The 16058-nt window shown below is 44.8% G+C and overlaps 1 protein-coding gene across 1 annotated transcript in view; it reads left to right on the plus strand.

Moving 5' to 3' along the window:
• Positions 1-16058, plus strand: part of slc4a4a (solute carrier family 4 member 4a) — a 309472-nt gene that overhangs the window by 25915 nt on the left and 267499 nt on the right. The gene's annotated exons all lie outside the window — the stretch shown is intronic.

The following is a 16058-nucleotide window of genomic DNA, read 5'->3' on the forward strand; positions in this document are numbered from 1 at the left end:
ATAGATATTTTACAACCTAACATAAGGTTACCAGTCCATCCAGTATGCATAATAATACAGTTCACAATCAAAGGCAATTCATGTGTTTAATGTTGGAGTATAGGCTAACTAGACCAATTATATACCAAAGACATCTTAAATCAGTTTGGTTTGATGTTTTTCTGCCGTGCGTAATATGTGCTATGTATTGTATAACAGCACAATCATTTTATTATACGCTCCTATATGTGTATGGGCTTTTTGAATTCATCATCACGGCAGAAAGCGCAGTACATTTCATTGTTTTAGGATATGAAACAACATCCACAAAAAACATGTTTTCAGTTTCAACTTGATGAACTTTCTTCAAATTCATAAATCACAGTGAGGTGAGTTTCAAAATTTTGATTCTGTTTTGATAAGTTTGATGTGATTTCAGATTGTATTTGCATTGATGTCTGAGTGGTTAAAGGGACAATATAGACCTGAGTACCAGACCATTAGGACCTGATGGAGGGACAATATAGACCTGAGTACCAGACCATTAGGACCTGATGGAGGGACAATATAGACCTGAGTACCAGACCATTAGGACCTGATGGGTGGACAATATAGACCTGAGTACCAGACCATTAGGACCTGATGGAGGGACAATATAGACCTGAGTACCAGACCATTAGGACCTGATGGAGGGACAATATAGACCTGAGTACCAGACCATTAGGACCTGATGGAGGGACAATAGAACCCTGAGTACCAGACCATTAGGACCTGATGGAGGGACAATAGAACCCTGAGTACCAGACCATTAGGACCTGATGGAGGGACAATAGAACCCTGAGTACCAGACCATTAGGACCTGATGGAGGGACAATAGAACCCTGAGTACCAGACCATTAGGAGCTGATGGAGGGACAATAGAACCCTGAGTACCAGACCATTAGGACCTGATGGAGGGACAATAGAACCCTGAGTACCAGACCATTAGGACCTGATGGAGGGACAATAGAACCCTGAGTACCAGACCATTAGGACCTGATGGAGGGACAATAGAACCCTGAGTACCAGACCATTAGGACCTGATGGAGGGACAATAGAACCCTGATTACCAGACCATTAGGACCTGATGGAGGGACAATAGAACCCTGAGTACCAGACCATTAGGACCTGATGGAGGGACCACAGAGACCTGAGTACCAGACCATTATTATTCATCTGTTATTTTACCAATTAAGCTAACTGAGAACAGGCTCTCATTTGCAGCAACAACCAGGGGAATAGTTACAGGTGAGAGGAGGGGGATGAATGAGCCAATTGTAAACTGGGGATTATTAGGTGACCATGATTGTTTGAGGGCCAGTTTGGGAATTTAGCCTGGACACCGGGGTTAACACCCCTACTCTTACGATAAGTGCAATGGGATCTTTACTGACCTCAGAGAGTCAGGAAACCCGTTTAACGTCCCATCCGAAAGACAGCACCCTACACTGCCCTGGGGCATTGGGGTATTTTTTTTTAGACCAGAGGAAAGAGTGCCTCCTACTGGCCCTCCAACACCACTTCCAGCAGCATCTGGTCTCCCATCCAGGAACTGACCAGGACCAACTCTGCTTAGCTTCAGAAGCAAGCCAGCAGTGGTATGTAAGGTGGTATGCTGCTGGCTAGGATCTGATGGAGGGACCATAGTGACCTGAGTACCACGCCATTAGTTTTAGCGAGTTGGGTACTACCATAAGAGCATATTACTGTGAGTTAACAGTCAGGTGGAATTTTACTGCCGTCATGACTCAGGACTGCCCGTGGCGGTAATATGGTCACCGCAACAGCCCTATCTTCAACTGCATAATGTGGTCTGTCTCAACGACAGACTGTTACAGGCTGGTGTATGGCTGATATATGGTTGTTACAGTCTGTTACAGTCTGTTACAGGCTGGAGTGTGTTGTCACTTAAAGCCGGGCTAATCCGTTAAGGGAGGATGAGTAGAAGATGGACGTGATGCCAGCTTGTTTCTGAGCTGAGGGCGTGGATGGAGCGGGGGTTGGGGTTGGGAAGGGAAGGACCGGGGAGGGGGTTTGGGCGGGGATGGAGGGGGGTTGTTTTTGGGCAGAGATGGGGGCGGGAGGCTCAAGCATTACACACCAGCTGGAGTTGGAATCCTGTGTGTGTTTGTGTGTGTGTGTGTGTGTGTGTGTGTCACTATGTGCATGCCTGTTATTGTATGTGTGTTATTCTATGTGAGAGACTATGGTGTATTCTTTCTGCACTGTAGCCCAGCTTGTAATCTGATGGGTTTGCACATGCCCAGCAGCTGTCATCTTCCAGCTCGTCACATTAAAGTAGCCCTGCTAACCCTAACCCTGTCACTATAAGCCTAACCCTGTCACTATAAGCCTAACCCTGTCACTATAACCTTAACCCTGTCACTATAACCCTAACCCTGTCACTATAACCCTAACCCTGTCACTATAACCCTAACCCTGTCACTATAAGCCTAACCCTGTCACTATAACCTTAACCCTGTCACTATAACCCCTAACCCTGTCACTATAACCTTAACCCTGTCACTATAACCCTACCCCTGTCACTATAACCCTGTCACTATATCCCTAACCCTGTCACTATAACCTAACCCTGTCACTATAACCCTGTCACTATAACCCTGTCACTATAACCTTAACCCTGTCACTATATCTCTAACCCTGTCACTATAACCCTAACCCTGTCACTATAACCCTGTCACTATATCCCTAACCCTGTCACTATATCCCTAACCCTGTCACTATAACCCCTAACCCTGTCACTATAAGCCTAACCCTGTCACTATAACCCCTAACCCTGTCACTATAACCATAACCCTGTCACTATAACCTAACCCTGTCACTATAACCCTAACCCTGTCACTATAACCTTAACCCTGTCACTATAACCCTGTCACTATATCTCTAACCCTGTCACTATAACCCTAACCCTGTCACTATAACCCTGTCACTATATCCCTAACCCTGTCACTATATCCCTAACCCTGTCACTATAACCCCTAACCCTGTCACTATAAGCCTAACCCTGTCACTATAACCTTAACCCTGTCACTATAACCCCTAACCCTGTCACTATAACCCCTAACCCTGTCACTATAACCCCTAACCCTGTCACTATAAGCCTAACCCTGTCACTATAACCTTAACCCTGTCACTATAAGCCTAACCCTGTCACTATATCCCTAACCCTGTCACTATAACCCTAACCCTGTCATTATAACCCTGTCACTAAACCCTGTCACTATAACCCTAACCCTGTCACTATATCCCTAACCCTGTGACTATAACCCTAACCCTGTCACTATAACCCTAACCCTGTCACTATAACCCTATCCCTGTCACTATAACCCCTAACCCTGTCACTATAACCCTAAACCTGTCACTATAACCCTAACCCTGTCACTATAACCCTAACCCTGTCACTATATCCCTAACCCTGTCACTATAACCCCTAAACCTGTCACTATAACGATAACCCTGTCACTATAACCCTAACCCTGTCACTATAACCCTAACCCTGTCACTATTACCCTGTCACTATAACCTTTACCCTGTCATTATAACCCTGTCACTATAACCCTAAACCTGTCACTATAACCCTGTCACTATAACCCTAACCCTGTCACTATAACCCTGTCACTATAACCCTGTCACTATAACCCTAACCCTGTCACGAAAACCCTAACCCTGTCACTATATCCCTAACCCTGAAACTATAACCCCTAACCCTGTCACTATAACCCTGTCACTATATCCCTAACCCTGTCACCATATCCGTAACCCTGTCACTATAACCCTAACCCTGTCACTATAACCCTAACCCTGTCAAAATATCCCTAACCCTGTCACTATATCTCTAACCCTGTCACTATAACCCTAACCCTGTCACTATAACCTTAACCCTGTCACTATAGCCCTAACCCTGTCACTATAACCCTAACCCTTTCATTATAACCCTATCCCTAACCCTGTCACTATAATTGCTAACCCTAACCCTGTCACGATAACCCTAACCCTGTCACTATAACCCTAAACCTGTCACTATATCCCTAACCCTGTCACTATAACCCTAACACTGTCACTATATCCCTAACCCTGTCACTATAACCCTAACCCTAACCCTAACCCTAACCCTGTCACTATAACCTAACCCTGTCACTATTACCCTGTCCTTGTCCCTGTCACTATATCCCTAACCCTGTCACTACAACCCTAACCCTGTCACTATATCCATAACCCTGTCAAACTAACCCTAACCTTGTCACTATAATCTAACCCTGTCACTATAACCCTAACCCTGTCACTATAACCCTAACCTTGTCACTATAACCCTGTCACTATAACACTGTCACTATAACCCTAACCCTAACCCTGTCACTATAACCCTTCCCTGTCACGATAATCCTAACCCTGTCAATATATTCCTAACCCTGTCACTATTTCTCTAACCCTGTCACTATAACCCTAACCCAGTCACTATAACCCTAACCCTGTCACTATATCCCTAACCCTGTCACTTTTACCCTAACCTGTCACTATAACCCTAACCCTGTCACTATAACCCTATCCCTGTCACTATATCTCTAACCCTGTCACTATAACCCTGTCCTTGTCCCTGTCACTATAACCCTAACCCTGTCACTATAGCCCTAACCCTGTCATTATAACCCTATCCCTAACCCTGTCACTATATTCCTAAACCTGTCACTATATCTCTAACCCTGTCACTGTAACCCTAACCCTAACCCTTTCACTATAACCCTAACCCTGTCACTATAGCCCTAACCCTGTCACTATAACCCTAACCCTGTCACTATAACCCTAACCCTGTCACTATATCCCTAACCCTGTCACTATAACCCTGTCCTTGTCCCTGTCACTATATCCCTAACCCTGTCACTACAACCCTAACCCTGTCACTATAACCCTAACCCTGTCACTGTAACCCTAAACCTGTCACTATATCCCTAACCCTGTCACTATAACCCTAACACTGTCACTATATCCCTAACCCTGTCACTATAACCCTAACCCTGTCACTATAACCCTAACCCTGTCACTATATCCCTAACCCTGTCACTATAACCCTAACCCTGTCACTATAACCCTAACCCTGTCACTATAACCCTAACCCTGTCACTATAACACTAACCCTGTCACTATAACCCTAACCTTGTCACTATAACCCTAACCCTGTCACTATAACCCTGTCACTATAACCCTAACCCTGTCACTATAACCCTAACCCTAACCCTGTCACTATAACCCTTCCCTGTCACGATAATCCTAACCCTGTCAATATATTCCTAACCCTGTCACTATATCTCTAACCCTGTCACTATAACCCTAACCCAGTCACTATAACCCTAACCCTGTCACTATATCCCTAACCCTGTCACTTTTACCCTAACCTGTCACTATAACCCTAACCCTGTCACTATAACCCTATCCCTGTCACTATATCTCTAACCCTGTCACTATAACCCTGTCCTTGTCCCTGTCACTATAACCCTAACCCTGTCACTATAGCCCTAACCCTGTCATTATAACCCTATCCCTAACCCTGTCACTATATTCCTAAACCTGTCACTATATCTCTAACCCTGTCTCTGTAACCCTAACCCTAACCCTTTCACTATAACCCTAACCCTGTCACTATAGCCCTAACCCTGTCACTATAACCCTAACCCTGTCACTATAACCCTAACCCTGTCACTATAACCCTAACCCTGTCACTATTACCCTGTCCTTGTCCCTGTCACTATATCCCTAACCCTGTCACTACAACCCTAACCCTGTCACTATATCCCTAACCCTGTCAAACTAACCCTAACCTTGTCACTATAATCTAACCCTGTCACTATAACCCTAACCCTGTCACTATAACCCTAACCTTGTCACTATAACCCTAACCCTGTCACTATAACCCTGTCACTATAGCCCTAACCCTGTCATTATAACCCTATCCCTAACCCTGTCACTATATTCCTAACCCTGTCACTATATCTCTAACCCTGTCACTATAACCCTAACCCAGTCACTATAACCCTAACCCTGTCACTATATCCCTAACCCTGTCACTTTTGCCCTAACCTGTCACTATAACCCTAACCCTGTCACTATAACCTTAACCCTGTCACTATATCCCTAACCCTGTCACTATAACCCTGTCCTTGTCCCTGTCACTATAACCCTAACCCTGTCACTATAGCCCTAACCCTGTCACTATATCCCTAACCCTTTCATTATAACCCTAACCCTGTCACTATAATTGCTAACCCTAACCCTGTCACTATAACCCTAACCCTAACCCTGTCACTATATCCCTAACCCTGTCACTATATCCCTAACCCTGTCACTATAACCCTAACCCTAACCCTGTCACTATAACCCTTCCCTGTCACGATAATCCTAACCCTGTCAATATATTCCTAACCCTGTCACTATATCTCTAACCCTGTCACTATAACCCTAACCCAGTCACTATAACCCTAACCCTGTCACTATATCCCTAACCCTGTCACTTTTACCCTAACCTGTCACTATAACCCTAACCCTGTCACTATAACCCTACCCTGTCACTATATCTCTAACCCTGTCACTATAACCCTGTCCTTGTCCCTGTCACTATAACCCTAACCCTGTCACTATAGCCCTAACCCTGTCATTATAACCCTAACCCTAACCCTGTCACTATATTCCTAAACCTGTCACTATATCTCTAACCCTGTCTCTGTAACCCTAACCCTAACCCTTTCACTATAACCCTAACCCTGTCACTATAGCCCTAACCCTGTCACTATAACCCTAACCCTGTCACTATAACCCTAACCCTGTCACTATAACCCTAACCCTGTCACTATTACCCTGTCCTTGTCCCTGTCACTATATCCCTAACCCTGTCACTACAACCCTAACCCTGTCACTATATCCCTAACCCTGTCACTAACCCTAACCTTGTCACTATAACTAACCCTGTCACTATAACCCTAACCCTGTCACTATAACCCTAACCTTGTCACTATAACCCTAACCCTGTCACTATAACCCTGTCACTATAGCCCTAACCCTGTCATTATAACCCTATCCCTAACCCTGTCACTATATTCCTAACCCTGTCACTATATCTCTAACCCTGTCACTATAACCCTAACCCTGTCACTATAACCCTAACCCTGTCACTATATCCCTAACCCTGTCACTATAACCTGTCACTATATCCCTAACCCTGTCACTATAACCCTGTCACTATATCCCTAACCCTGTCACTATAACCCTGTCCTTGTCCCTGTCACTATAACCCTAACCCTGTCACTATAACCCTAACCCTTTCATTATAACCCTATCCCTAACCCTGTCACTATAATTGCTAACCCTAACCCTGTCACTATAACCCTAACCCTATCACTATAACCCTAACCCTGTCACTATAACCCTAACCCTGTCACTATAACCCTAACCCTAACCCTGTCACTATAACCCTAACCCTGTCACTATAACCTAACCCTGTCACTATAACCCTAACCCTGTCACTATAACCCTGTCACTATAACCTAACCCTGTCACTATATCCCTAACCCTTTCACTATAACCCTGTCACTATAACCCTAACCCTAACACTGTCACTATAACCTAACCCTGTCACTATATCCCTAACCCTGTCACTATAACCCTGTCACTATAACCCTAACCCTAACCCTGTCACTATAACCCTGTCCCTGTCACGATAACCCTGTCAATATATTCCTAACCCTGTCACTATATCTCTAACCCTGTCACTATAACCCTAACCCTGTCACTATAACCCTAACCCTGTCACTATAGCCCTAACCCTGTCACTATATCTCTAACCCTGTCACTATAACCCTAACCCTGTCACTATAACTCTGTCCTTGTCCCTGTCACTACAACCCTAACCCTGTCACTATAACCCTAACCCTGTCACTATAACCCTAACCCTGTCACTATAACCCTAACCCTGTCACTATAACCCTAACCCTGTCACTATTACCCTGTCCTTGTCCCTGTCACTATATCCCTAACCCTGTCACTACAACCCTAACCCTGTCACTATATCCCTAACCCTGTCACTATATCCCTAACCCTGTCACTATAACCCTAACCCTGTCACTATATCCCTAACCCTGTCACTATATCCCTAACCCTGTCACTATAACCCTAACCCTGTCACTATAACCCTAACCCTGTCACTATATCTCTAACCCTGTCACTATAACCCTAACCCTGTCACTATAACCCTAACCCTGTCACTATAGCCCTAACCCTGTCACTATAACCCTAACCCTGTCACTATAACCCTAACCCTTTCATTATAACCCTATCCCTAACCCTGTCACTATAATTGCTAACCCTAACCCTGTCACTATAACCCTAACCCTGTCACTATAACCCTAACCCTGTCACTATATCCCTAACCCTGTCACTATAACCCTAACACTGTCACTATATCCCTAACCCTGTCACTATAACCCTAACCCTAACCCTAACCCTGTCACTATATCCCTAACCCTGTCACTATACCCTGTCCTTGTCCCTGTCACTATATCCCTAACCCTGTCACTACAACCCTAACCCTGTCACTATATCCATAACCCTGTCAAATTAACCCTAACCTTGTCACTATAATCTAACCCTGTCACTATAACCCTAACCCTGTCACTATAACCCTAACCTTGTCACTATAACCCTGTCACTATAACACTGTCACTATAACCCTAACCCTAACCCTGTCACTATAACCCTTCCCTGTCACGATAATCCTAACCCTGTCAATATATTCCTAACCCTGTCACTATTTCTCTAACCCTGTCACTATAACCCTAACCCAGTCACTATAACCCTAACCCTGTCACTATATCCCTAACCCTGTCACTTTTACCCTAACCTGTCACTATAACCCTAACCCTGTCACTATAACCCTATCCCTGTCACTATATCTCTAACCCTGTCACTATAACCCTGTCCTTGTCCCTGTCACTATAACCCTAACCCTGTCACTATAGCCCTAACCCTGTCATTATAACCCTATCCCTAACCCTGTCACTATATTCCTAAACCTGTCACTATATCTCTAACCCTGTCACTGTAACCCTAACCCTAACCCTTTCACTATAACCCTAACCCTGTCACTATAACCCTAACCCTGTCACTATAACCCTAACACTGTCACTATATCCCTAACCCTGTCACTATAACCCTAACCCTGTCACTATAACCCTAACCCTGTCACTATATCCCTAACCCTGTCACTATAACCCTAACCCTGTCACTATAACCCTAACCCTGTCACTATAACCCTAACCCTGTCACTATAACACTAACCCTGTCACTATAACCCTAACTTTGTCACTATAACCCTAACCCTGTCACTATAACCCTGTCACTATAACCCTAACCCTGTCACTATAACCCTAACCCTAACCCTGTCACTATAACCCTTCCCTGTCACGATAATCCTAACCCTGTCAATATATTCCTAACCCTGTCACTATATCTCTAACCCTGTCACTATAACCCTAACCCAGTCACTATAACCCTAACCCTGTCACTATATCCCTAACCCTGTCACTTTTACCCTAACCTGTCACTATAACCCTAACCCTGTCACTATAACCCTATCCCTGTCACTATATCTCTAACCCTGTCACTATAACCCTGTCCTTGTCCCTGTCACTATAACCCTAACCCTGTCACTATAGCCCTAACCCTGTCATTATAACCCTATCCCTAACCCTGTCACTATATTCCTAAACCTGTCACTATATCTCTAACCCTGTCACTGTAACCCTAACCCTAACCCTTTCACTATAACCCTAACCCTGTCACTATAGCCCTAACCCTGTCACTATAACCCTAACCCTGTCACTATAACCCTAACCCTGTCACTATAACCCTAACCCTGTCACTATTACCCTGTCCTTGTCCCTGTCACTATATCCCTAACCCTGTCACTACAACCCTAACCCTGTCACTATATCCCTAACCCTGTCAAACTAACCCTAACCTTGTCACTATAATCTAACCCTGTCACTATAACCCTAACCCTGTCACTATAACCCTAACCTTGTCACTATAACCCTAACCCTGTCACTATAACCCTGTCACTATAGCCCTAACCCTGTCATTATAACCCTATCCCTAACCCTGTCACTATATTCCTAACCCTGTCACTATATCTCTAACCCTGTCACTATAACCCTAACCCTAACCCTGTCACTATAACCCTAACCCTGTCACTATATCCCTAACCCTGTCACTTTTGCCCTAACCTGTCACTATAACCCTAACCCTGTCACTATAACCTTAACCCTGTCACTATATCCCTAACCCTGTCACTATAACCCTGTCCTTGTCCTGTCACTATAACCCTAACCCTGTCACTATAACCCTAACCCTGTCACTATATCCCTAACCCTGTCACTTTTACCCTAACCTGTCACTATAACCCTAACCCTGTCACTATAACCCTATCCCTGTCACTATATCCCTAACCCTGTCACTATATCCCTAACCCTGTCACTATAACCCTAACCCTGTCACTATAACCCTAACCCTGTCACTATAACCCTAACCCTGTCACTATAACCCTAACCCTGTCACTATTACCCTGTCCCTGTCCCTGTCACTATAACCCTAACCCTGTCACTATAACCCTGTCACTATAACCCTAACCCTGTCACTATAACCCTAACCCTGTCACTATAACCTAACCCTGTCACTATTACCCTGTCCCTGTCACTATATCCCTAACCCTGTCACTACAACCCTAACCCTGTCACTATATCCCTAACCCTGTCAAACTAACCCTAACCCTGTCACTATAACCCTAACCCTGTCACTATAACCCTAACCCTGTCACTATAACCCTGTCACTATAACCTAACCCTGTCACTATATCCCTAACCCTTTCACTATAACCCTGTCACTATAACCCTGTCCTTGTCCCTGTCACTATAACCCTAACCCTGTCACTATAGCCCTAACCCTGTCACTATAACCCTCACCCTATCACTATAACCCTAACCCTGTCACTATAACCCTGTCCCTGTCACAATAACCCTAACCCTGTCACTATATCCCTAACCCTGTCACTATAACTCTGTCACTATATCCCTAACCCTGTCACTATAACCCTGTCACTATATCCCTAACCCTGTCACTATAACCCTGTCACTATATCCCTAACCCTGTCACTATAACCCTGTCCTTGTCCCTGTCACTAACCCTAACCCTGTCACTATAACCCTAACCCTGTCACTATATAACCCTGTCCTATAACCCTAACCCTGTTATATATCCCTAACCCTGTCACTATAACCCTAACCCTGTCACTATAACCCTAACCCTGTCACTATAACCCTAACCCTGTCACTATAACCCTAACCCTGTCACTATATCCCTAACCCTGTCACTATAACTCTGTCACTATATCCCTAACCCTGTCACTATAACCCTGTCACTATATATCCTAACCCCCTATAACCCTGTCACTATAACACATTATAACCCTAACCCTGTCACTATAACCCTAACCCTGTCACTATAACCCTAACCCTGTCACTATAACCCTGTCACTATAACCCTAACCCTGTCACTATACCCTGTCACCCCTAACCCTGTCAGTATATCCCTAACCCTGTCACTATAACCCTAACCCTGTCACTATATCCCTAACCCTGTCACTATATCCCTAACCCTGTCACTATAACCCTGTCACTATAACCCTAACCCTGTCACTATAACCCTAACCCTGTCACTATAACCCTAACCCTGTCACTATAACCCTAACCCTGTCACTATAACCCTAACCCTGTCACTATAACCCTAACCCTGTCACTATATCCCTAACCCTGTCACTATAACCCTAACCCTGTCACTATATCCCTAACCCTGTCACTATATCCCTAACCCTGTCACTATATCCCTAACCCTGTCACTATAACCCTAACCCTGTCACTATATCCCTAACCCTGTCACTATAACCCTGTCACTATATCCCTAACCCTGTCACTATAACCCTGTCACTATAACCCTAACCCTGTCACTATAACCCTGTCACTATAACCCAAACCCTGTCATTATATCCCTAACCCTGTCACTATAACCCTAACCCTGTCACTATAACCCTGTCCCTGTCACTATAACCCTAACCCTGTCACTATAACCCTAACCCTGTCACTATAACCCTAACCCTGTCACTGTAACCCTAACCCTGTCACTATATCCCTAACCCTGTCACTATAACCCTAACCCTGTCACTATAACCCTGTCCTTGTCCCTGTCACTATAACAGTAACCCTGTCACTATATCCCTAACCCTGTCACTATAACCCTAACCCTGTCACTATAACCATAACCCTGTCACTATATCCCTAACCCTGTCACTACAACCCTAACCCTGTCACTATAACCCTGACCCTGTCACTATAACCCTGTCCTTGTCCCTGTCACTATAACCGTAACCCTGTCACTGTATCCCTAACCCTGTCACTATAAACCTAACCCTGTCACTATAACCCTGTAACCCTAACCCTGTCACTATAACCCTGTCACTAACCCTGTCACTATATCCCTAACCCTGTCACTATATCCCTAACCCTGTCACTATAACCCTAACCCTGTCACTATAACCCTAACCCTGTCACTATAACCCTAACCCTGTCACTATATCTCTAACCCTGTCACTATAATCCCTAACCCTGTCACTATAACTCTGTCCTTGTCCCTGTCACTACAACCCTAACCCTGTCACTATAACCCTAACCCTGTCACTATAACCCTAACCCTGTCACTATAACCCTAACCCTGTCACTATAACCCTATCCCTGTCACTATAACCCTAACCCTGTCACTATAACCCTAACCCTGTCACTATAACCCTAACCCTGTCACTATAACCCTAACCCTGTCACTATAACCCTAACCCTGTCACTATATCCCTAACCCTGTCACTATAATTCCCTGTCACTATAACCCTAACCCTGTCACTATATCCCCCTAACCCTGTCACTATATCCCTAACCCTGTCACTATAATATAACCCTAACCCTGTCACTAATAATAACCCTGTCACTATATCCCTAACCCTGTCACTATAACCCTGTCACTAACCCTAACCCTGTCACTATAACCCTAACCCTGTCACTATATAACCCTGTCACTATAACCCTAACCCTGTCCTGTAACCCTAACCCTGTCACTATATCCCTAACCCTGTCACTATAACCCTAACCCTGTCACTATAACCCTGTCCCTGTCACTATATCCCTAACCCTGTCACTATATCCCTAACCCTGTCACTATAACCCTGTCACTATAACCTACTATACCCTGTCACTATAACCCTAACCCTGTCACTATAACCCCCTAACCCTGTCACTATAACCCTAACCCTGTCACTATATCCCTAACCCTGTCACTATAACCCTAACCCTGTCACTATAACCCCCTAACCCTGTCACTATAATAACCCTAACCCTGTCACTATAACCCTAACCCTGTCACTATATCACTGTCACTATAACCCTAACCCTGTCACTATAACCCTAACCCTGTCACTATATCCCTAACCCTGTCACTATAACCCTAACCCTGTCACTATAACCCCCTAACCCTGTCACTATATCCCTGTCACTATAACCCTGTCACTATATCCCCTAACCTTGTCCCTGTCACTATAACCCTAACCCTGTCACTATACCCTAACCCTGTCACTATATAACCCCTAACCCTGTCACTATAACCCTGTCACTAACCCTGTCACTATATCACCCTAACCCTGTCACTATAACCCTAACCCTGTCACTATATTCCTAACCCTGTCACTATAACCCTAACCCCCTAACCCACTATAACCCTGTCACTATATAACCCTGTCACTATAACCCTAACCCTGTCACTATATCCCTAACCCTGTCACTATAACCCTGTCACTATATCCTGTCAACCCTGTCACTATAACCCTAACCCTGTCACTATATCCCTAACCCTGTCACTATAACCCTGTCACTATAACCCTAACCCTGTCACTATAACCCTAACCCTGTCACTATATCCCTAACCCTGTCACTATATAACCCTGTCACTATAACCCTAACCCTGTCACTATAACCTTTATCCCTGTCACTATATCCCTAACCCTGTCACTATAACCCTAACCCTGTCACTATAACCCTAACCCTGTCACTATAACCCTAACCCTGTCACTATAACCCTGTCCCTGTCACTATAACCCTAACCCTGTCACTATAACCCTAACCCTGTCACTATAACCCTGTCCCTGTCACTATAACCCTGTCACTATAGCCCTGTCCCTGTCACTATATCCCTAACCCTGTCACTATAACCCTAACCCTGTCACTATAACCCTAACCCTGTCACTATATCCCTAACCCTGTCACTATAACCCTAACCCTGTCACTATATCCCTAACCCTGTCACTATATCCCTAACCCTGTCACTATATCCCTAACCCTGTCACTATAACCCTAACCCTGTCACTATATCCCTAACCCTGTCACTATATAACCCTGTCACTATAACCCTGTCACTATCCCTATATATCCCTAACCCTGTCACTATACCCTGTCCCTAACCCTGTCACTATATCCCTAACCCTGTCCCTATATCCCTGTCACTATAACCCTAACCCTGTCACTATAACCCTGTCACTATAACCCTGTCCCTGTCACTATAACCCTAACCCTGTCACTATAACCCTAACCCTGTCACTATAACCATGTCCCTGTCACTATAACCCCGTCCCTGTCACTATAACCCTAACCCTGTCACTATAACCCTAACCCTGTCACTATAACCCTGTCCCTGTCACTATATCCCAAACCCTGTCACTATAACCCTAACCCTGTCACTATAACCCTAACCCTGTCACTATATCCCTAACCCTGTCACTATAACCCTAACCCTGTCACTATAACCCTAACCCTGTCACTATAACCCTGTCACGATAACCCTGTCACTATAACCCTGTCCCTGTCACTATAACCCTGTCACGATAACCCTGTCACTATAACCCTGTCCCTGTCACTATAACCCTAACCCTGTCACTATAACCCTAACCCTGTCACTATATCCCTAACCCTGTCACTATAACCCTAACCCTGTCACTATAACCCTAACCCTGTCCTTGACCCTGTCACTATAACCCTAACCCTGTCACTAAATCCCTAACCCTGTCACTATATCCCTAACCCTGTCACTATATCCCTAACCCTGTTACTATAACACTAACCCTGTCACTATATCCCTAACCCTGTCACTATTACCCTAACCCTGTCACTATATCCCTAACCCTGTCACTATATCCCTAACCCTGTCACTATAACACTAACCCTGTCACTATAACCCTGTCCCTGTCACTATATCCCTAACCCTGTCACTATAACCCTGTCCCTGTAACTATATCCCTAACCCTGTCACTATATCCCTGTCACTATATCCCTAACCCTGTCACTATAACCCTGTCACTATATCCCTAACCCTGTCACTATATCCCTGTCACTATATCCCTAACCCTGTCACTATAACCCTGTCACTATATCCCTAACCCTGTCACTATATCCCTAACCCTGTCACTATAACCCTGTCACTATAACCCTGTCCCTCCCACTATATCCCTAACCCTGTCCCTATATCCCTGTCACTATAACCCTAACCCTGTCACTATAACCCTGTCACTATAACCCTGTCCCTGTCACTATAACCCTAACCCTGTCACTATAACACTAACCCTGTCACTATAACCCTAACCCTGTCACTATAAGCTTATCCCTGTCACTATATCCCTAACCCTGTCAATATAACCCTAACCCTGTCACTATAACCCTAACCCTGTCACTATAACCCTGTCCCTGTCACTATAACCCTAACCCTGTCACTATAACCATGTCCCTGTCACTATAACCCCGTCCCTGTCACTATAACCCTAACCCTGTCACTATAACCCTGTCCCTGTCACTATATCCCTAACCCTGTCACTATAACCCTAACCCTGTCACTAT

The sequence above is a fragment of the Oncorhynchus tshawytscha genome, linkage group LG04 (assembly GCF_018296145.1).
Source record: "Oncorhynchus tshawytscha isolate Ot180627B linkage group LG04, Otsh_v2.0, whole genome shotgun sequence".
In the NCBI taxonomy this organism is placed as follows: domain Eukaryota; kingdom Metazoa; phylum Chordata; class Actinopteri; order Salmoniformes; family Salmonidae; genus Oncorhynchus; species Oncorhynchus tshawytscha.